This window comes from Drosophila miranda (genome assembly GCF_003369915.1).
Source record: "Drosophila miranda strain MSH22 chromosome Y unlocalized genomic scaffold, D.miranda_PacBio2.1 Contig_Y1_pilon, whole genome shotgun sequence".
Taxonomy (NCBI): domain Eukaryota; kingdom Metazoa; phylum Arthropoda; class Insecta; order Diptera; family Drosophilidae; genus Drosophila; species Drosophila miranda.
Genome location: NW_022881603.1, coordinates 32,449,579 through 32,472,512, shown reverse-complemented (window position 1 = coordinate 32,472,512; position 22,934 = coordinate 32,449,579). Strand labels below are relative to the sequence as shown.

At 44.4% G+C, this 22,934-nt stretch overlaps 1 pseudogene; it reads left to right on the top strand.

Moving 5' to 3' along the window:
* LOC117185904 overlaps window positions 1-20,979 on the top strand; it is a 33,079-nt pseudogene extending 12,100 nt beyond the window's left edge.
* The last annotated feature ends 1,955 nt before the right edge of the window (window positions 20,980-22,934 follow it).

Here is a 22,934-nt window from a genome sequence, read left to right as displayed (position 1 = left end):
CCTCAAATCAACTTACAATTTAAAAGTATTTCGTGTTGTGAGTGATTTTCATAGAGCCGGAAAACCAACGAAAAATATTTGAATAGAATATTTAAATGTTGGTTTAAGGAACTGGAAAGTGGAATTGGGAACAGAAGAGAACTTTTAAGCTCAGGAAAAGCCCAAATTGTATGCAGAACGCACATAAGAAAATTTCGAATGACACTTAAGTGTTTCTTATAATATATACTTTGCTGGCACTTTTGTTGTTCAGGTTGGTTTAGATTAGATTAAAATTGCTTAGGATAGGTTGGATAGGTTAAGATTTCAGATAGAGTGCGTTGAATAACGATAGACCTGATGGTATTTATAGATACATATATGTACAGCTGCGCCGAAAAAAATAGCACCAGTGCACAGTGGGCCAGCGATCCCATTTTTTGACGTAAATTAAAATAATAAAGCTAGAGACTTCAAATTTTGTACACAAAATATTATCGACGTGTATATATATATATCTTAATTTTAGACCGATCAGACCAAGCCCACACCAAACGCCGATAAAAGAAAAGATTCGCTAATACTGATTTTTAATACGTAGTCCATTATGATAGAATATGTTATTAAAATTCTTAAAAATTTATATTTTTACACTTAAACTTAATACTTAGAGGGGATGAATGTTGAAGTTTTTCAAAGTACAACGAATTTATTATTAATCTTCTTCTACATCTATTTCTATTGAAAATGAATTTTCATTATCGGAATCCGATTCGTCACTTTCACACATACCAGAATAAGTATCAGTTTCTAGGGAAGCATTATTGTTATAAAAAATATTTTCAAAACATGGTGTTTCTAAAAGTTCAATAACAGCTTTCGGCAATGGATCCTTTTTATTTCCCCCCAATCTTTTTGTCAGATCGATGCTCGATACCAGAGTGTCAGAGTATTCCATTGCTCTTTGGAAAACATCTGTCATATTGTTGCGTCGTGAATCCTTTCGAGCATGTAATCGTCTGTCACTCTTATAGTATTTATTGCGTGCTTCCGAAGCGTTTTCTCCAAGAACACCTACTGGCAGTACTGATGCTTCTATTATTTGGAAACCGTGAATTAAAACTTTATGAACTGTTGCCGATATCGGAAACCATGAGTACAAGGACATATATAGTGTAACTATTTCTTGACAATATTTTTTAAATAGTTTTGCATCAGTTGACAGCTGGCAGGAAATCGCAATTAAAATATTTTGAAAATATGTGATGAGAGACTCATCAAGACCTAAGATTTGAGCGAATAGCTTAGGTTTTGAAAAGGCTTTTCTTACTGTGTTGCCGTCGTTGGTGTTTCCACTTCCATTTTGTTTAGGCTTGTCGACATGTAGAGCCATATTCCTCCACATCTTCTCCAGTATGAGATTTTTCTATAAGCAATTTTAAGAACAAACTCAAATAATCGAATCCATGCGTGAAGTGGACTCATGCCATATTGTAATGTTCCACGTCTAGGCTTAAATTTCGGTGGATCCATATTTCCACTTTCCATTAAATCTTTTGGACTTGCTCCACAGATGGGACATAATTGGCAAGATTTAGTTTCAGCCAAAATGTTCAAAACTTTCCCGTCTAAAAGTGTCATATGCAGATTATATTTTACTGTTATGTTTCTTCCATTTATAAATGTGCAGACATATGAAGATAAATCTTTAATTTGATCGTCCAAATTTTTTTTTTCTTCGATAATATGGTCTTTTTAATCTCTTTAACAAATTCAAGTTTGATTGGCCTACAAAATCTAATAGACTGAGGAGTACGACTTAGCCACAATATATTTCCAATATCATCCATTAATTTGAGAGGAACCATTGTTGTCGCGAAAAGGGATTGGTCAAAAACCATTGGATCGCTGACAAAAAAGTTTTTTCTCCGTGCTTATTTTGTATGCCTCAGTTCTTCGAAAATCCAACTCGAAAGTGCTGCGGCGTTTCGATTATTCTCAATGTAAATACTGAGCTGCTTTTCATAAGTGAACTCCACCTCACCTACAAATAAATTAAAATGCGCACACCGGCGCAAAATGGCGCAAAAACAAGTTTTAGGATTATTTTATACACAGCTTGCACTACAATATTACATAATTACTTTCTCGCACAATTGCGCACAAAATTAGTTATTGACCATAAGAGACGGGCACATTGGTTAAGTATTCTCTACCTTTGGACGACACAAATTAATACACACAAAAACATTTTCAAAAACATGAGCACAAATTTGTTTAATATAATAACTCTACATACCCTGGCCTTTCTTTTCCATTACTTTGATTTCAGTTTTTGAACTTAGTTTCAATTTGGTAAGCTCTCAAAGTAAACAAACAGTTTCCCGCGTTTTTTACTATCGATTGCAGCTTATCAAACAGCTGACTTTAAAACGTTGCAAAAAGGCCAAGGATGCATTAAAACAAAAAAGATTTTTGATTTTTTTTTAAATTTATGTATATACTAATTAAATGTTAAATTAAAATTAAGTTTCATTGACATGCATTTTTTCGAATTAACGTCGAAAAATGGGGTCGCTGGCCCACAGTGCAGTGGACTAATGTGTCTATATTGACGGATTTTGCTTAAGCAATGGTTCTAATGAACGTTATTAAGACTAATATATAAACTTTATGGTATAATTTACGTATCCCAGAGCACTGGTGTGATTTGCAAACTCCAATTAAGAATATTTAAAAAAAAAAGAATTTTATCAGAAATTTGGGCACCAACAAAAATAGCACCAATTTACAAAGAAATCAAAGAACTATAAAATACAAAGAAACTTTTCACATTTTTTTGTAAAATATGTTACTTTAGTTGTATTTAAAGGTTGGCATTTTATTTTAAAACCTTTGGTAGCAACAACAGCAGCTCAACATATTGGCATTAAAACTCACCTAATTTTCGCATCTTTTCCTTGGGATATTGATCCACGAACCATGCAGGATTCTCCAAAGATCATTATTGTTCTTTGGTTCCGCATTAGCAATATATTTTTTAACTTGACCCAAAATATTAGCAATGGGACTTAGGTCTGGAGACTGAACAGGCCAATCTATTGTACTAAGTGAATTGTGCTCGAACCACTTTCGAGCTTTCTTTCTAGTTAGTTTTGGGTAATTTTCCTGCTGGAAGACACAAAACAACTCTATTTCGTATTCTGCATAAAGCAGAATCCCTGTTTCTTTGATATTGACATAGACATGTTGATCCATAATGGGGTTGTGCCATGTATTGGATCACCTACTTAGTACGAAAATCATGCCCATACGATCTTGCTTGCTCTTCTATGTCTAATGAATTTACATGTGAGTCAGGGGTTGTATTCTGCATTCGGTAGTCGTTTCACACAAGAACAAGACCCTTTTACACCAAAAAATAAATTTTGGCTTTAGTCGGACCACAGGATGTTTCTCCATTTTCTTTGGCCCAACTTTAGTGCTATTTTGCATACCAAAGTTTTTTTTGCCCTATGCCTTTCCGTGAGAAGTGGAATTTTCCTCGGACTACGAGTACCCATTTTACGTTCTTGTAAACAAGATCTAACTTTCCTGGTACTTGACGATTTTTTAGGATCCTTGCTTTAGCTCTGTGGCCGACTGAAATGGTTCCTCCTTGCTCTCACGAACCAGTAGTTTTAGCAGAAATGGGGATATCGCGGCCTTTCTTCCACGTGTTTCTTGTTGGAAACATATTTCAAAGAATTGCTAATCATTTCTTTTGAACAACCGACAATTTGCCACACCTTAGCATAGGTCCTGCCTTCTGAAATGAAAGTTTTGATCCTTTGGCTTTTTTCTTCACTTTAGTGTTTTCCAAGACCCATAACTACTAAAATTTTGTAACTTTCTTGTCACAATCACCTAAAGCCACCGATTTTTAATTCAGTCAAGAACTTAAAATATCAAGAAGCTCAGAAAAGTAGAAGCTTTTACATAAAACAGTTACTGGTGCTATTTTTGTTGGTGCTCCATTTCGCTCCTCTTTCGCAAAATTGCCTAAAGTTATAAGAACCGTTAGAATTGAGAGAGTAAGCACACTTCTCTCAGAGAGGAGACATATAAAGCTACATTATATTGCAGTAAAGTCCAGCAAATGTTGGTCAGTGGTCTTGTTTTGAAGGAATAAAGACGGTCGTCCCTACTGGTGCTATTTTTTTCGGCGCCACTGTATATATAAACCTTAGAGCGGAACGATTATTTATTTATTTATTTATTAAATTAACAAATTATCTGTTAATAATGGTACTTAGATTAAAGGCGGAAAAATATAAGTTAAAAGTTAGCTAAATTTAAATGATTATAAATATTGCATGCATTTAGTTTAAGAGACAGTTCAGGGGATAGGGTTTGACAGAGGGAGTTATAATTATGGCATAAAACCCTAAAAGGTTCATGATCAGCATAATTAGACCTACATATGGGTAGACGGATAGGCCTAAAAGTACGGGTAGGTCTGGATGGAACGGCCAAGTCAATCTGACCCAAGAGAGTTTGGGAGTCAACAGTCCCAAGAAGGAGCTTGTGCACGAACATTACGCCATTGCATATTCTGCGATGGTGCAACGACGGCAGGTCGATAAGATTTAGCCTAGACCGGTAGGGTGGCAAGATTCTACCCGAGTCCCAGTTAAAGTTCCGAAGGGCAAAAATTAAAAATTGCTTTTGCACGGATTCAATAACAGCCTGCTGCTCTTTATACTGCGGGCTCCACACACAAGAACAATACTCCAATATAGGACGTACTAACGAGATGTACAGTTGTTTCGTAACGTACGGGTCGTCAAACTACTTGGACCAACGCTTGATGAACGCTAAAACACCCTTAGCTTTATTTACAGTTGCAGCTATATGGGTGTTGAAACACATCTTATGATCAAAAAGGACTCCGAGGTCATTTGAACTCGAAATTCGCTCAAGGACATGATTTCCTAGAACATATGAGACAAAATGAGGAGCGCGACGGTAAAATGTCATAAGTTTGCATTTGGAAAGTTTCAGAAAAAGAAGATTAGTTGAACACCACAATAGTAGTTCACTTAGATCAAGTTCAAGTACACAACTTTTAGAAAGGACCATTCGTCTCGTCGGGCAGGGGGGGTTCTAATTGCAGTGGACTCTTACTTCACGTCGGAACACTTCACAGTCCAAGTTCAACAGGAACTGGAATTCCTGTGTGTAAAACTGATTCTTCCCGCTTTCGCTATATTCATTACTTGCTCGTATATCCCACCTTCTTCGGATATTTCAATTTATGAGCAGCACTTGTCCGCTTTAACCGCTGTTTCTTCCTCGCTATCTGATAAAGATCGTATGATAGTTCTTGGTGACTTCAACTTGCCAGGAACTGTTTGGTCTTCGGTAAACGAGTCTAGTATCCTAGTGCCCATGTCACGACATGACTTTGTTGACGGCTTGCTTGACCTATCCCTGTCTCAAGTCAACCATGTGAATAATTCCTTGGGTCGATTGCTTGATCTGTGCTTTGTATCGGATCCGACCATAGTGTTGTTAACCCGAGCCCTTCCGCTCACTATACCTGAAGACGCCTACCACCCTACTTTCGAGGTGTCGCTAGATATAGGACCAACTGTATTGGATCGGTCGAGTAGGCTGCCCGAACGTGTCCGCTGCTTTCGTAAAGCCGAGTTTGCGAAGCTTAATAACCTCATTAGGGATTTTGATTGGTCCGCTTTGTACTTGTGCACTGATATCATAAAAGGCACAAACATTTTTTACAATGCTCTTGGCACATTTTTCGATTCTTGTGTCCCGCTTTCTTGTCCGACTAGATCCGGAAAACCCCCTTGGTTTACCAAAGAGTTATCCAGTCTAAAAAACTTAAAATCAAGACTTTATAAAAAATTTCAAGAAGTGGGTTCTCCTACTTCTCACTCTCGCTATGTATTAGCTCGGTCAAACTTTTCAGTTCTTAATGCTCAATGCTATAAGAACTACCTATCTCGATGCAGGATACGTTTTTCTCAGGACCCTAAACAGTTTTACAGCTTCGTAAACAGTAAGCGTAGAACGTCCGCACACCCATCCTCGCTATCATTTTGTAATACGTCGGCAAATAATGATCAGGCAATTGCCGATCTTTTTGCCCAATTCTTCCAAACCACCTATTCTGAGGAAAGCTACTCTGGTCATCCGTACCCATACGGTTTACCGAGGTCGAACGGCATTTTCAGTCCCTTGTTAAATGAATGTTCCCTACTTCATGATCTTCGACTAGTTAAGCCGGTGTTTTCACCGGGTCCAGACGGGGTTCCAGGTTGTGTACTCAGGTACTGCGCCGAGGCTCTGTGTGGACCTTTGCTTAAACTATTCACCCTATCCATTGATTCTTCTTGCTTCCCCCCGATCTGGAAGGAATCGTTTATAATTCCTCTCCATAAAAAAGGTAGCAAGTCTGATGCAAAAAATTATAGAGGTATAGCAAAGTTATCCGCTATTCCTAAAATGTTTGAGAGGGTTTTAACTCCGCACTTGCAACATCTCTGCAAGTCACTTATATCTCCAACTCAGCATGGATTTATAAGGCGGCGATCAACCACCACGAACTTGTTAGAGTTTACCTCTTTCATTATTAAAGGCTTTCAAGGTAACTTACAGACGGATGTTATTTACACCGACTTTAGTAAATCATTCGACTCTGTAAACCATTCCCTTTTAGCGCATAAACTTGACCTTTTAGGGTTTCCGCCCAACCTCCTGAGATGGATTTCTAGCTATCTTTGTTCTAGGTCTCAAAGAGTCCTCTTCAAAAACTCCCTCTCTTTCCCAGTAAAGGTTTCTTCGGGAGTACCACAAGGCAGCCATCTAGGCCCCTTACTCTTCACACTCTTTATTAATGACTTACCTTCAGTATTAACATACTCTCGAGTACTTATGTATGCGGATGATGTTAAACTCTGTGTCCAGTACAAGGACATTTCATTTCATTCTCGCTTGCAATCCGATCTCAATAACTTTCAGTCATGGTGTTGTGCAAACTTGTTACACCTTAATGCCTCGAAATGCAAAGTTATGACATTTCATCGTTCTAGCCCTTTGTTGGCTCCTTACACCCTATTTGGTGGTTCTCTTGAGAGAATTACCCTGGTGGATGATCTGGGTGTTATGTTAGACCCCAAGTTAAAGTTTTCCGAACACATTTCTACCATGGTAAATAAGGCCATGAGCGTGCTTGGGTTTATAAAGAGGTGGTCAAAGGAATTTGACGACCCCTATATAACAAAGACTCTCTATACCTCGCTTGTTCGTCCGATCTTAGAATACGGCTCCTGTGTATGGTGCCCTCAGTACAAAGTACACCAGGACCGTATAGAATCAGTACAGAAAAACTTTTTACTCTTTGCTCTGCGGGGCCTTAACTGGGATGCTGATGATGTCAAAATCTGTCTTTCTTACTCTGATTGGTATTTGCACACATCTTACTGACTCCCATCTTACTCTAGTAGACTACTATTAGTAAACCTCCCATCCTTAGTTAACCGTAGAAAAATGCTTGGTGTGATATTTATGCACAACTTGATCAGGGGTGACATAGACAGCCCTGATCTGTTGAGCCGCATAAACTTCACGATTCCTATTAGACTGACTAGAAATTTTATACCGTTGTTCCTTCCACTTTGTAGATCGAATTATTCCTTGCATGAACCGTTTAGGGTCTTATGCTCGGATTATAATTCCCTCTACCATATTATATCCACCACTAATTCTCTTCCTCTTATTAAATTATTAATCCTTACACACCTTTCTATTAATTAGTAACTGTAGTGGTATTTGTACTTTGATTGCATGCTTAGTTTCTTAGTAAGTTTAGTACTAATTTTCCTCGAATGTTAGTCTAATAGCTATCTTTCTTGCATGTTCGCGTTTGGTTCGGCTACGCACCGCGCGTCATGCGGCAGCGCCCCTCGGTCGGTTGGGCGGGGGGAGGGCTGCGTTTTGCCTGTGATCCGCGCGTAACAGCCTTCTGCTGGTGTCACACGGGCCACTTGACGGTGCAGTAGCTGCATCGCCTCTTGAAAGATGCAGTCATTGCATGTCAACGTCCACAAATATAAAAAAAAAAGTTGAAGGCGTGTGTGCAAATACCAATCAGAGTAAGAAAGACAGATTTTGACATCATCAGCATACATTAGTGTAGTAGAGTATGTTATAACTTGAGGAAGGTCGTTCACAAATAAAATAAACAGAAGCGGGCCCAGATGACTTCCCTGTGGCACACCTGAAGTAACATTAACAGTATTTGACAACACGTTAGAAAACAAACCACGTTGAGTACGGTTAGAGAGATAGGACAAAATCCAATCTAGAAGATTCGTTGGGAACCCTAATAAAGAGAGCTTTTGAATAAGCAGAGCATGGTTCACAGAATCGAATGCCTTGCTGAATTCCGTAAAAACTACATCCGTCTGCAAACCAATTTGAAAACACCGGTGGATTAGGTTAGAAAACTCAAGAAGGTTAGTCGATGTTGAACGATGTCTGAAAAAACCGTGTTGCGACGGAGATATCAAGCTGCAACAAAGATGTTGCAGTTGCCGGGTGACCAGGAACCCAAGAAGCTTCGGGATGGCGGAAAGCTTTGCGATACCACGATAGTTTTCAATGTTTGATCTTGAACCTTTTTTGTGAAGCGGAATGATGTAGGACTCATTCCAAATTACTGGGAGACAAGACTGTTCCAAGGAGAGGTTGAAGAGAAAGGTCAAGGGCTTGCAAAGGGACTGGACACAGTGTTTTAAGATGCAACTTGGTACCTTATCTGGACCCGCAGAAAACGATATGTCCATAGATGACAAACCTTCCAGAACAACGCTTTCCTCGAAAAAGGGCAGAAAAATGCTGTTAGCTTGAGGTAGCTGGTACGGATACGGAGTGGATGCGTTGTGAATATGAGACGAGTACGTTGTTTGGAAAAAGTTAGCGAATAAATTTGCAATACCAACAGCAGAAGCTTCTGTTTTGTTCTGGTAATGAAGGGACGGAGGAAAAACGTTTGACTTGCGCTTAGAATTAACGAACGAATAGAATTTTTTAGGATCACTACGAAAGTTACTACTACATTGTGAAAGGTAATGATTATAACACTGACTATTGACGGCAAGGAACAGAGAGCGAGCGGAGGAGTATAGAGCTAAGGCCAACGTGGAGCCCGAGTTCTGGTACTTTTTATAGAGCCGGGATTTATTATTTTTTAAGTATGACAAATACTTGGAGAACCAGGAAGGCTTGGACGATACAGGTACAGTGATATCTGGCACAAACGTATTAAGGGCGGAGTAAATAGAACTATAAAACGAGTTAACAGTTGCATCTATGTTCGGTAATGAATAAAGAAACGACCAATCAACACGCGAGAGATGTAGATCTAAATCAATAAAGTTTGTTTTGCGAAAACACTTTATGTGACAAGGAGCCATGGAACTGTCAGCACCTCCAGATTGTGTACACTCCAGTGATATCAACAAAGTTGGATGGTAAGGATCTTCAGGGAGAGATATTGGGCTTGCTCTAGATACAGTAGCAAGAGAACCATCGTTAACAAAAACGAGGTCAAGAAGCCTGTCCCTAATGTTTTGAACGGCATTAATTTGGACAAGGGAAATATCCGTTAGCCCATTGATAAAGTCATTATGGCAATTGGGAAACAACAGGTTAGCGTCATCACAAGGCAGCCAAGAAAGAAATGGGAGGTTAAAGTCCCCCATGACAATAATTCGATCATTGCACCCTAATGTAGAAACAACATTATTAGTTGCTGAAAGGTGGTGTAAGTAAAGCTCATCCTCAGACCTGGGAGGAATGTAAGAGCAGGTTAAATAGAAAAATGCGGAGCCAACACGAACTTTGACTGCAACAAATTCAATTCCATGAATGTTATTGAATGGGAATAACTCAGATGAGAAAACAGATTTAACTGCAATCAGAACCCCACCTGCAAAAGATGGGCGGTCCATTCTATAAATAGTGTAACTATCAATGAAAATTTCGTGATCATTGACAGAGGAGTTAAGCCAGGTTTCGGTAAACGCGATGGCATCGAAATCAAAGGACGCGCTATTAGTATGAATTTGACGCAATTTTCCCAGCAAACTGCGAACGTTCTGAGAGTGCATGGAAAAATAGTACTTCAGTTTTTTGGAGCATGTTCGGTAATTCTTGGATTCGAGTTCGAATCTTTGAGAAGGAACTCATGCACAATTGTATGCTCAGGACATATTGACGGTTCTAGAGAACAGGATAGTAAAGAATCAGGGAGAAGAATTTTAAAGGATGATATGTTGCGCTTATGTTTAAATTTAGTCACAACTATATCAACAGGCGAAGTGTTAAGTTTAGCGGCAAGATGTTTTTAACATCCTCCGTTGTAGCCTCAGGAATAAGACGAGAAACAAATATTGCTTTCCGAGGGACCACTGCTTTAAGTTGAAGTCCCGAGCGAGATCGAGATGGTGGAGCCACTCCTAAAAGAGATCTCGGTACAAGTGCAGAGGAATTGGCAGCAATGGCTGTAGCAGGAATTGGAGTAGGAATTGGAGCAGGAATTGGAGCAGGAATTGGCAAGACGTCGTCAGCAACCAGCACACCCGCACTAGGAGCACTCACCGCGTCAGAAGTGACGGCCACAGAAACTGCAGGGATGGGATTGATGCTGTTGGGGAGTTGGGTGCTCGAAGGAAGCACATTGCTCGGTGTAAAGAACTCCGGAGCCACCGTTGGCGGATTTACAGACAACGGCGTGGCATGACTACACGGAAATGCTTCCGATGGATGAAGGTGGGAGGCAGGCGTACCAATCGGATTAGGTTGCAAGAGATTGGTATCATTATGCGGAATTTTCCGTCTAGGCGATTCGCTCAATAGTTTGAGCCCAAGAAACTGTGATTCAAGGGCAAGAAATTTCTCGTTGAGAGCCACAAATTGTTTCCGGACATCCAGAAACCCAGTTCGAGTCTGTCTCATAAATGTCCGCATTTCGGCCTCAATCTCCCGACAAGCCAGACATGACCAAGACAGGCCCATGCGTTTCGAGATCAGATCATTCAGCCGGCCAAAATTTCCACCACCAGCACATTTTATGTGGGCAAAATTGTCGCACAGCCAGCAGCTAAGAAATGAATCACCAATGATAACACCACCGAATTCACATTTCTTTGCACTGCAAACAATTGCCATTATGGACAGTAGAAGAATCACTGTGCACGAATAAAAGAAGAACGGAGTGAGATAGCAGGTAAAGTAGGAGAGCAGACAGCAGAGCGAGCCAGACAATCAGCTGCAGCGGCAATAATTCAAAGCAGATGATCCAACGAAGTGCAGAAAACGAGCAGTAAACTCACCAAAGCAGAGACACAAAAGAAAAGTCCACAGAGAGGGAGAGTATAGGCAATCCAGAGAGAGTGAGAGCAACAATGCGAGCAGCCCGCTTATGCTCACGAGAGAGTGTGGGCGATGCAAACGCTGATGCGCGAGAACAGTGCACACCGAAGAAGCGATAACGAAAAGCAGACTGGGCAAAAAAACAATAACAAATTGCCTGCACGAGTCCGATGTGTTACGTTGCAATATTGAATTTATATTAAACACTTGTTTACAAACAAAACACTGGTGGTTAACACAAGGTAGAATCAAATTAAAGAGATGCGATAATAAATCAAAACAAAGACACAACAATGTTGTATGATATTTAGGCAAAGGGCGGAGAATGCGGGAGCAAGAAAAAAACACAACCGGCTTAAGCAAGAGCTAGAAGCGAACTTTGATTAGTAGATATTTTTCCTTTCTTTCCGTTTCATTCTACGGAATCCAACGAAGCTCGCCTCCCCGGGCAGAAATGCATTCCTACCGACCGAGGGGCGCTGCCACATTACACGGCATCAAAACCCACAGCAACAGCAGCATCATAGAGCCAAAGCCCATTCTCCTTGGGTTTACTCCTTGGTTTGGTTGCTCTCTTGCTGGTTTGCCGGGGGAGGATGGGAAGAAGGGAAAAAGGGGGGCGGCACACTTCATTAATCAACCGATGCCCTGCCACATATGGTATATCTGTATACTGTACAATAAGTTTCTGACAAATTTTTATCATTTACAGCAATAAAATAAACACCATAAAAAAAAAACAGAAACAAAAGCGAAACGAAATTGAATTGCAGCAGCAGCAGAGGAGGGGCAATTGATAAAAATTGAAAATTAAATCACTCGAATTGCGACATTTAAAGGGGGGTTTTTTGGTGCTGGTATCATCTCCTTTTGTAGCATGGCAACTGTTGCTGGTGGCGCCCCAGTTCTCGGACTGGCTTCTGTTTCGATTCGGTTCTGGTTCATAACCATAATTGGGGCCAAAACCAAACAAATTATATTTGTATATATTTTTCGTGTATTTCTTTTGGGCATACACTCAGTCAATCCTTTTCAGCCACAAAAAACAAGCTGCTCTTGAGCTCCAAACGCACTTTTCATTATGTTTTATGCGTTTACTGGCCTGCCTTATATGAGCCTGCTGCTGCTGGAACGTGATAAGCTGCAAACAGACTTAAGGCATTTATACGGATACCTCCTATGTATATTTCTCGGTACTAAACATAATCAGGGGGAGCACTCCACATACGATATGCTGATTCTGATGAATGTTCCTCCAGAAGAACCTTAAGAGAGGGAGGGTGCGATCTTGGCTAGAACTGCTGCTTCTTACCAAATTGAAGAGGCAACCAATGTTTGTGTAGCTGGTAATAATAATTATGATTACAATTGCCATAAATAGACGCTGATGAAGGTACCTACAACTGAATCATCAGTGGAATCGAAGGGAATTCATTCGTGCCGTTCGTTTGATTAGAAACTAGTTCAGACATTGGGCTTTGCTCCTCTCCTCTCCTATCCTCTGGTGGTGGCGTGTCTGTGTCAACAGCACGAGGTGGTATTTACGAGGTGGGGAGAGGGTTTTCTTATCAGCTGCCCCCGATAACAGATACCAAGAAAAGTACAAACTGGAAACACACACAATTAATAATACTTTGGGCACAACTTTGCATTCGTTCTAGGAAATATATCCATAGTTTTTTTTATTGTTTTTTTTTTCTTCTTTTTTGGCACTACCTTTTCTAGGGCAAAATATTTACTATATATAGTTTTGAATTATTTACTTATGAACCTTCTTTATTTTCATGTCCTATTACACACACACACACACACGCAATATATTTACACGCACAAATACAAACACTCGTTGTACATTTTTCGACTTTGATGAATAACCGATGAATACCCGAAAAAAAAACACACCAAAAAAACCCCCGAAACAAAACAGGTGCCGAATCCTGCCATTCTGATTGTAAGTATTTCCAAATCCAAAACCAAATCCAAGACTAAACGAAAGGTGGATGGAACATGGATGCCATATTAACCCCTATATGTTTTGTTGACCCTCTCCTCTCTTTCGTTATCTATTACGTTTAAGCCAATTTTAATGTTTCTATTCCCAAAAATGGGCGCTTTTTATTTGTTCTCCCAATGAGGGGACTGGTTTCTCCCACTTCTCCATATTTTATTTCTAATTCATTTATGTATGTTTTGATGATGCATTTCCTCTCACAAAAGAGTTCCAAGGGGCTCTGTGCTCTGTTTTCCCATTTCCTTATCGTATTATTTCTCCTGCTCAAGACCACACATACACTCATCTGTTTAAAATTAGCTTGCTTTCCGTAGATTAATCCTTAGAGAACTGCATGTGGTTGTCCTTGTCCATTGTTTGTTGCATGTTTTCTGTGTTCATATGTACATTGTGCTTTTTATACCCGATACTCAAAATGAGTATTGGGGTATATTAGATTTGTGGTAAAAGTGGATGTGTGTAACGTCCAGAAGGAATCGTTTGCGACCCCATAAAGTATATATATTCTTGATCAGCATCAATAGCCGAGTCGATTGAGCCCTGTCTGTCTGTCCGTCTGTCCGTCTGTCCGTCCCCTTCAGCGCCTAGTGCTCAAAGACTATAAGAGCTAGAGCAACGATGTTTTGGATCCAGACTTCTGTGATATGTCACTGCTACAAAAATATTTCAAATCTTCGCCCCGCCCACTTCCGCCCCCACAAAGGACGAAAATCTGTGGCATCCACATTTTTAAAGATACGATAAAACCAAAAACGCAGAATCATAGATAAGGACCATATCTATCAGATTGCTGAATCTGGATCAGATCAGATCATTTTTATAGCCAATAGGAACAAATCAATTTGCAGTGGCTACGCATCGCCCGACGTCACGCTCAGACTGATTTTCTGTCTCTCTCGCACGCACTCTTTGTCGTGTCGTTTAATATTAGCGGCGTCTGCCGGAGGAGAGCCATACTGACTTAGTATCGGGTATAACCGTAGAGTTGCGGTGTCCGCAGCAACTCACCACGTTCCCCCTCGTTTTTTGTTGCTAACCCTAGACACCGTTAGATCTCTGTAGAACAGGCAATAATCCCATTCTCTTGTGTCCTCCCGCTACTCAGGGTGAACTGGAGCAACAACTGCTGCAAGCGAATCCCATACTGGAGGCCTTTGGCAATGCCAAAACCGTCAAGAACGATAATTCATCGCGTTTCGTAAGTCACAACCACACACGTTTCGATAGAGACTCTTCCAGTAATCCTTGTATTTGTGATCCTTTTTATGCAGGGCAAATTCATACGGATCAATTTCGATGCCTCTGGTTTCATTTCGGGCGCCAACATCGAGACGTATCTGCTGGAGAAGTCGCGGGCCATCCGCCAAGCCAAGGACGAACGTACATTCCACATCTTCTATCAGTTGCTGGCGGGCGCCTCGCCGGAGCAGCGCGAGAAGTTCATAGTCGATGATGTCAAGTCGTATGCATTCCTGTCGAACGGCAGCCTGCCAGTGCCCGGTGTGGATGACTATGCCGAGTTCCAGGCCACCGTCAAGTCGATGAACATCATGGGCATGACCTCGGAGGACTTCAACTCGATATTCCGTATCGTGAGCGCCGTCCTGCTGTTCGGAAGCATGAAGTTCCGGCAGGAGCGCAACAACGACCAGGCCACGCTACCCGATAACACAGTGGCCCAGAAGATTGCCCATTTGCTCGGCCTGAGTGTGACGGACATGTCGCGGGCCTTCCTCACGCCGCGCATCAAGGTGGGCCGCGACTTTGTCACCAAGGCCCAGACCAAGGAGCAGGTGGAGTTCGCTGTGGAGGCAATTGCCAAGGCCTGCTACGAGCGGATGTTCAAGTGGCTGGTGAATCGCATCAATCGGTCGCTGGACCGCACCAAGCGGCAGGGGGCCTCCTTCATCGGCATCCTCGACATGGCTGGCTTCGAGATTTTCGAGCTCAACTCGTTCGAGCAGATGTGCATCAACTACACGAACGAGAAGCTGCAGCAGCTCTTTAACCACACCATGTTCATTCTGGAGCAGGAGGAGTACCAGCGCGAGGGCATCGAGTGGAAGTTCATTGATTTTGGGCTCGATCTGCAGCCCACCATTGACCTGATCGACAAACCGGGCGGCATCATGGCCCTGCTCGACGAGGAGTGCTGGTTCCCCAAGGCCACCGACAAGACATTTGTCGACAAGCTCGTCTCGGCCCACTCGATGCATCCGAAGTTCATGAAGACCGACTTCCGGGGCGTGGCCGATTTTGCCATCGTACACTATGCCGGACGGGTGGACTACTCGGCGACCAAGTGGCTGATGAAGAACATGGATCCGCTGAACGAGAACATTGTGTCGCTGCTGCAGGGCTCGCAGGATCCGTTTGTGGTGAACATCTGGAAGGATGCGGAGATCGTTGGCATGGCACAGCAGGCCCTGACCGACACCCAGTTCGGGGCACGCACCCGCAAGGGCATGTTCCGCACCGTGTCCCACTTATACAAGGAGCAGCTGACGAAGCTGATGGACACGCTGCGCAACACGAATCCCAATTTTGTGCGCTGTATCATACCGAACCACGAGAAGCGGGCCGGCAAGATCGATGCCCCCTGGTGCTCGACCAGTTGCGTTGCAACGGCGTCCTCGAGGGCATACGCATCTGCCGCCAAGGCTTCCCCAATCGCATACCCTTCCAGGAGTTCCGCCAGCGGTACGATCTGCTCACTCGGAACGTCATCGCCAAGGGCTTCATGGACGCCAAGAAGGCCTGCGAGAGGATGATCCAGGCGCTGGAACTCGACTCGAATCTGTATCGAGTCGGTCAGTCGAAGATCTTCTTCCGCGCGGGCGTCCTCGCCTATCTCGAGGAGGAGCGTGACTTCAAGATCTCCGACCTAATCGTGATCTTCCAGGCGTCCTGTCGCGGCTTCCTCGCCCGCCGCAAGTACCAGAAGCGGCTCCAGCAGCTGAATGCCGTCCGGATCATTCAGCGCAACTGCGCCGCCTACCTCAAGCTCCGCAACTGGCAGTGGTGGCGCCTCTACACGAAGATCAAGCCCCTGCTGGAGGTCACCAAGCAGGAGGAGAAGCTCGTCCAGAAGGAGGATGAGCTGAAGCAGGTGCGCGAGAAGCTCGACACGCTGGCCAAGAACACCCAGGAGTACGAGCGCAAGTACCAGCAGGCGCTTGTGGAGAAAACCACGCTCGCCGAACATCTGCAGGCCGAGATTGAGCTGTGCGCCGAGGCGGAGGAGTCGCGCTCGCGTCTGATGGCTCGCAAACAGGAGCTGGAGGACATGATGCAGGAGCTGGAGACGCGCGTCGAGGAGGAGGAGGAGCGTGTGTTGGCCCTGGGCGGTGAGAAGAAAAAGCTGGAGCTGCACATCCAGGACCTCGAGGAGCAGCTGGAGGAGGAAGAGGCCGCGCGCCAGAAGCTGCAGCTGGAGAAGGTCCAGTTGGACGGGAAGATCAAGAAGCACGAGGAGGATCTCGCCCTCACCGACGACCAGAACCAAAAGCTGCTCAAGGAGAAGAAGCTGCTCGAAGAGCGAGCCAACGATCTCTCCCAGACGCTCGCCGAGGAGGAGGAGAAGGCCAAGCACCTGGCCAAACTGAAGGCCAAGCACGAGGCCACCATCGCCGAGTTCGAGGAGCGCATGCACAAGGATCAGCAGCAGCGCCAGGAGACGGACCGCACCAAGCGAAAGGTCGAAACCGAGGTGGCGGACCTTAGGGAGCAGCTGAACGAGCGACGCACCCAAGTGGAGGAGCTGCAGGCGCAGCTGTTGAAGCGCGAGGAGGAGCTCACCCAGACCATGATGCGCATTGACGAGGAGTCCGCCACCAAGGCCACCGCCCAGAAGGTCCAACGTGAACTCGAATCGCAGCTCGCCGAGATCCAGGAGGATCTCGAGGCCGAGAAGGCGGCCCGCGCCAAGGCCGAGAAGGTGCGACGCGACCTCAGCGAGGAGCTCGAAGCACTCAAGAACGAGCTTCTCGACTCCCTGGACACCACGGCCGCCCAACAAGAGCTACGCTCCAAGCGCGAACAGGAGCTGGCCACGCTGAAGAAGTCGCTGGAGGAAGAGGGTGTGAACCACGAGGGCGTCCTTGCCGACATGCGGCACAAGCACTCGCAGGAGCTGAACGGCATCAACGATCAGTTGGAGAACCTGCGCAAGGCCAAGTCCGTGCTGGAGAAGGCCAAGGGTACGCTGGAGGCGGAGAACGCCGATCTGGCCACCGAATTGCGCAGCGTCAACAGCTCCCGGCAGGAGAACGATCGACGACGCAAGCAGGCCGAATCCCAAATCGCAGAGCTTCAGGTGAGTGACGAAAGCAGAAGGCGGCCGAACGATCTCTATTCTAATTCTGTTTGCAGGTGAAATTGGCCGAGATCGAACGCGCACGATCGGAATTGCAGGAGAAGTGCACAAAGCTGCAGCAGGAGGCGGAGACTATCACCAATCAGCTGGAGGAGGCCGAGCTGAAGGCATCGGCAGCCGTCAAGTCGGCCAGCAATATGGAGTCGCAGCTGACGGAAGCGCAGCAGCAGCTGGAGGAGGAGACACGCCAGAAATTGGCCCTCAGCTCCAAGCTGCGCCAGATCGAGTCCGAGAAGGAGGCGCTGCAAGAGCAGCTCGAGGAGGATGAGGAGGCCAAGCGTAACTTTGAGCGCAAGCTGGCCGAGGTCACCGGCCAGATGAAGGAGATCAAGAAGAAGGCTGAGGAGGATGACGATCTGGCCAAGGAGCTGGAGGAGGGCAAGAAGCGGCTCAACAAGGAGATCGAGTTGTTGGAGCGACAGGTGAAGGAGCTGATTGCCCAGAACGATCGCCTGGACAAGAGCAAAAAGAAGATCCAATCGGAGCTGGAGGATGCCACCATCGAGCTGGAGACGCAACGCACGAAGGTAGGTCCCTGGCCCTCGTCATAGTTCCTTGAAGGACTGCCTTTGCTAATCCCCAATCCCTCATAGGTGCTCGAGTTGGAGAAGAAGCAGAAGAACTTCGACAAGACCCTTGCCGAGGAGAAAGCCATATCACAGCAGATCGCCCAGGAGCGCGACACTGCAGAGCGGGAGGCGCGCGAAAAGGAGACCAAGGTGCTGTCGGTGTCCCGCGAGCTGGACGAGGCCTTCGACAAGATCGAAGATCTCGAGAACAAGCGCAAGACACTCCAGAACGAGCTAGACGACCTGGCCAACTCCCAAGGCACCGCCGACAAGAACGTCCACGAGCTTGAGAAGGCAAAGCGCGCCCTGGAGTCGCAGCTGGCCGAGCTGAAAGCACAAAACGAGGAGCTCGAGGACGACCTCCAGCTGACGGAGGATGCCAAGCTGCGTCTCGAGGTCAATATGCAGGCCCTGCGCTCCCAGTTTGAGCGCGACCTGCTGGCCAAGGAGGAGGGGGCGGAGGAGAAGCGACGAGGACTGGTCAAGCAATTGCGCGATCTGGAAGCGGAGCTCGATGAGGAGCGCAAGCAGCGAACGGCCGCCGTGGCGTCGAAGAAGAAGCTGGAGGGCGACCTCAAAGAGATCGAGACCACGATGGAGATGCATAACAAGGTGAAGGAGGATGCCCTGAAGCACGCCAAGAAGCTGCAAGCACAAGTCAAGGATGCGCTTCGCGACGCCGAGGAGGCCAAGGCGGCCAAGGAGGAGCTGCAGGCGCAGAGCAAGGAGGCCGAGCGCAAGGTCAAGGCCTTGGAGGCAGAAGTATTTCAGCTGACCGAGGATTTGGCCAGCTCGGAGCGGGCCCGACGGGCGGCCGAAACGGAGCGCGACGAGCTTGCCGAGGAGATTGCCAACAGTTCCCGCAAGGGATCGCTGATGGTCGACGAAAAGCGGCGACTGGAGGCCCGCATTGCCACACTCGAGGAGGAGCTGGAGGAGGAGCAGTCGAATTCGGAGGTTCTGCTCGACCGCAGCCGCAAGGCGCAGCTGCAGATCGAGCAGCTGACCACCGAGCTAGCCAACGAGAAGTCCAACTCGCAGAAGAAGAAGAATGGACGTGCCCTGCTCGAGCGCCAGAACAAGGAGCTGAAGGCCAAGCTGGCCGAGATTAAGACGGCACAACGTACCAAGGTAAAGGCCACCATCGCCACGCTCGAGGCCAAAATCGCCAATCTGGAGGAGCAGCTGGAGAACGAGGGCAAGGAGCGACTGCTACAGCAGAAGGCCAACCGCAAGATGGACAAGAAGATCAAGGAGCTGACGATGAACATCGAAGACGAGCGGAGACATGTCGACCAGAACAAGGAGAAAATGGTAAGCAACCCGACCGTTCCTGACTGTGCGATGGTAATACTAAAGGATTCGTTTTGCTCCCACAGCTGAATAGCCGCATTAAATTGCTCAAGCGCATTCTGGACGAGACGGAGGAGGAACTGCAGAAGGAGAAGACACAGAAGCGCAAGTACCAGCGCGAGTGCGAGGATATGATTGAATCGCAGGAGGCCATGAACCGTGAGATCAACTCACTCAAAACTGAACTACGGTAGGTGCAGATCCCTGTTCGATCAAGGGTTTTGTGACGGATGGGGGAAGTCTCTAGCGCTATGTCTCTCTTTCGCTCTCTTCCGGGATTCAGATTCTTCCTATATTGTTTTGACATTTTATTGTTTTGGTTTAAGCTCCATCCAAGTGGCCGAGACCGAAAAGGCCAAGGCCTATTCGCCCAAAAAGGATGCCGCACTCATTATAAATTGTGAGGGTCTGCATTAGGTTTCGAATCGTTTCGCTTCTTTCTCGTAGGCGCTGTAAGTGCTGCTGGCCAAGATCCATAGTCAGATCCTCAGACCCAGTGAATGTGAACCAGAATCCACTCCAAACCAAAGAAAACCTAGCAACCACACCTCTGTGTACTTCTCTTTGCATGTTAGGAACACACCATCCAGCAAAATCATCCAACAGTGCGAACTAATGCCGTTCAAACTCCTATTTTAAATAGAACTTAGTTCGTGCAACTCCAACCTCTGTTCTGTTATTTTTGTATTCCCCCATGCACTGCACGTCTACCCAGAACCATCCTCTACTATATATTGTAAACCCTGCAACTTGTATGTCTCCCTTTCCTTTAGACGCACCGGCGGCATGGGCCTCAGCTCCAGCCGGCTCACGGGCACACCTTCATCGAAGCGCGGAGGAGGCGGTGGTGGGGCGGCGGCGGCGGTGACGACAGCTCATCGGTGCAGGATGAATCATTAGATGGCGAGGATTTGGGCAGTTGACGCGTTAATTATTAGGTCAAGATCGAGAATAGGACGGAGAAGAGATGAGCAAAATAAACGATTATATTTAATGTTTCTTTTATATAATTTCTCTGTTATTTTTTATATAAACTATTATACATACTTAAATTAAAAACGTAAACCAACAAAACCAACATTTTATAACGACAAAAAACATAAACAATGAAACAAAAAAAGCAAAAACAAAAACAATGTTGTCAAACACTCCAATTTCCCCCCAATTTAAATTTATATAAAACAACCATTAAAACATAAGAAACTTTCCCTGCATCCCTCGATTGGCTGCCGATCGGAGCAAGCATCGAAAATTAACGAGAGGGAACGTTGTGAGTTGCTGCGGACACCGCAACTCTACATTTATACCCGATACTAAGTCAGTATGGCTCTCCTCCGGCAGACGCCGCTAATATTAAACGACACGACAAAGAGTGCGTGCGAGAGAGACAGAAAATCAGTCTGAGCGTGACGTCGGGCGATGCGTAGCCACTGCAAATTGTTTTGTTCCTATTGGCTATAAAAATGATCCGATCTGATCCAGATTCAGGAATCTGATAGATATGGTCCTTATCTATGATTCTGCGTTTTTAGTTTTGTCGTATCTTCAATATTGTGGATGCCACAGATTTTCGCTCTTTGTGGGGGCGGAAGTGGGCGGGGCAAAGTTTTGAAATATTCTTGTAGCAGTGACATATCACAGAAGTCTGGATCCAAAACATCGTTGCTCTACCTCTTATAGTCTTTGAGCACTAGGCGCTGAAGGGGACGGACAGACGGACGGACGGACAGACGGACGGACGGACAGACGGACAGACAGACATGGCTCAATCGAGTCGGCTATTGAGGCTGATCAAGAATATATATACTTTATGGGGTCGGAAACGATTCCTTCTGGACGTTACACACATCCACTTTTACCACAAATCTAATATACCCCAATACTCATTTTGAGTATCGGGTATAAAAAACGAAAATTATACAACTCAAAAACAACCGAAGCCCAGAAACTTATTAACTTCCTTCAGCATATCTTTAGGATTCACTTCCACGTTGCAATCAATCTTTAAATACATACATAAATACATATACCTATAGAACAGCCCATAGCATAGCAATACGATGCAATATGTAATTGCATGCATTTAACAACTAAAACGGTTCTCAAAATGGAAACAAATCCGAACTGAGCTGAGTAAAAACAAAAGATAATCGGAAAGAAAATGTTGAACAAGCAACTAATGTACGAATTTAATTTCGTTTTTGTTTAGAACTAAACAATAAAATTTGCTATATTATATACATAAAATGATTTTGTACTGTTAGGCATGTATTCTGGTTCTCTTCAAAATTGGGGTAGTTTGACCAGAATTGAAATTGAAATTTGTGCTTTTTAGTGTGACCATCTTTTCCAATTGTTATCGATACCATCGAAATTCGATTTTTTTCTGCATACTTTAGAGCACTGGAAATACCATTAAATCGGAGGGAATTTTAAGAAACATTAAAAACTGAACATGTGATTTATTTCCTGCAAGCGTGGATTTATAAATAATAATATGCCATATTATTTAAGGAAATACAGAGTATACACATAAATGAGAATATAAGTTTATTAACATTTTTACATATATACAAACTGATGGCTACATACCACAGTACAGGTAACTGGCTGACTAAGATGTACGTTTAATCCTAGAAAAATTCGAAAATCTCATACAAGTCTGGATAGTTTTCCCCGTACTACTTGGTGGCGCCACCTATCGGTGATAATGTGAACTAACTTCGATCTCAATCCTCCTTCTCAACCATGTAAAATCGTCTCAAATCATCCTCTCTCCTCCCTCTTACTGTCAATGAACCTGTTTTTACGATTGGTCCCATGTTGCGATTCAAACAACCCTCAAACAGGTAGGTCATCCCTTTGCAATGAATCTAATGTGATAGTTTAGAGGTATTTTTTAAGTGTTTCCTGAAAAACGGTTTCGATGCCCTTGAACCTTTCTACTTTCTCTATAATTTATATTCCTCCTTTGTGTACCTAACACTGTCCCATAGCAAAGTGCCTATATAATAACTACTCACAGCTAACAGCTAGTACATAAACTAGTAATCTTTCAACAACGATGAATGACCTCGAAATCATTTTTATCGATTCCCAACCGGAATCAACCATAAATCTGGACTCTCAGCCGAGCTCCGTAGACCTGTTCTTGATTTTTGGGATTAAGACCCAAACCTATCTCGAGAGCAACTTGACCTGGTTAAGT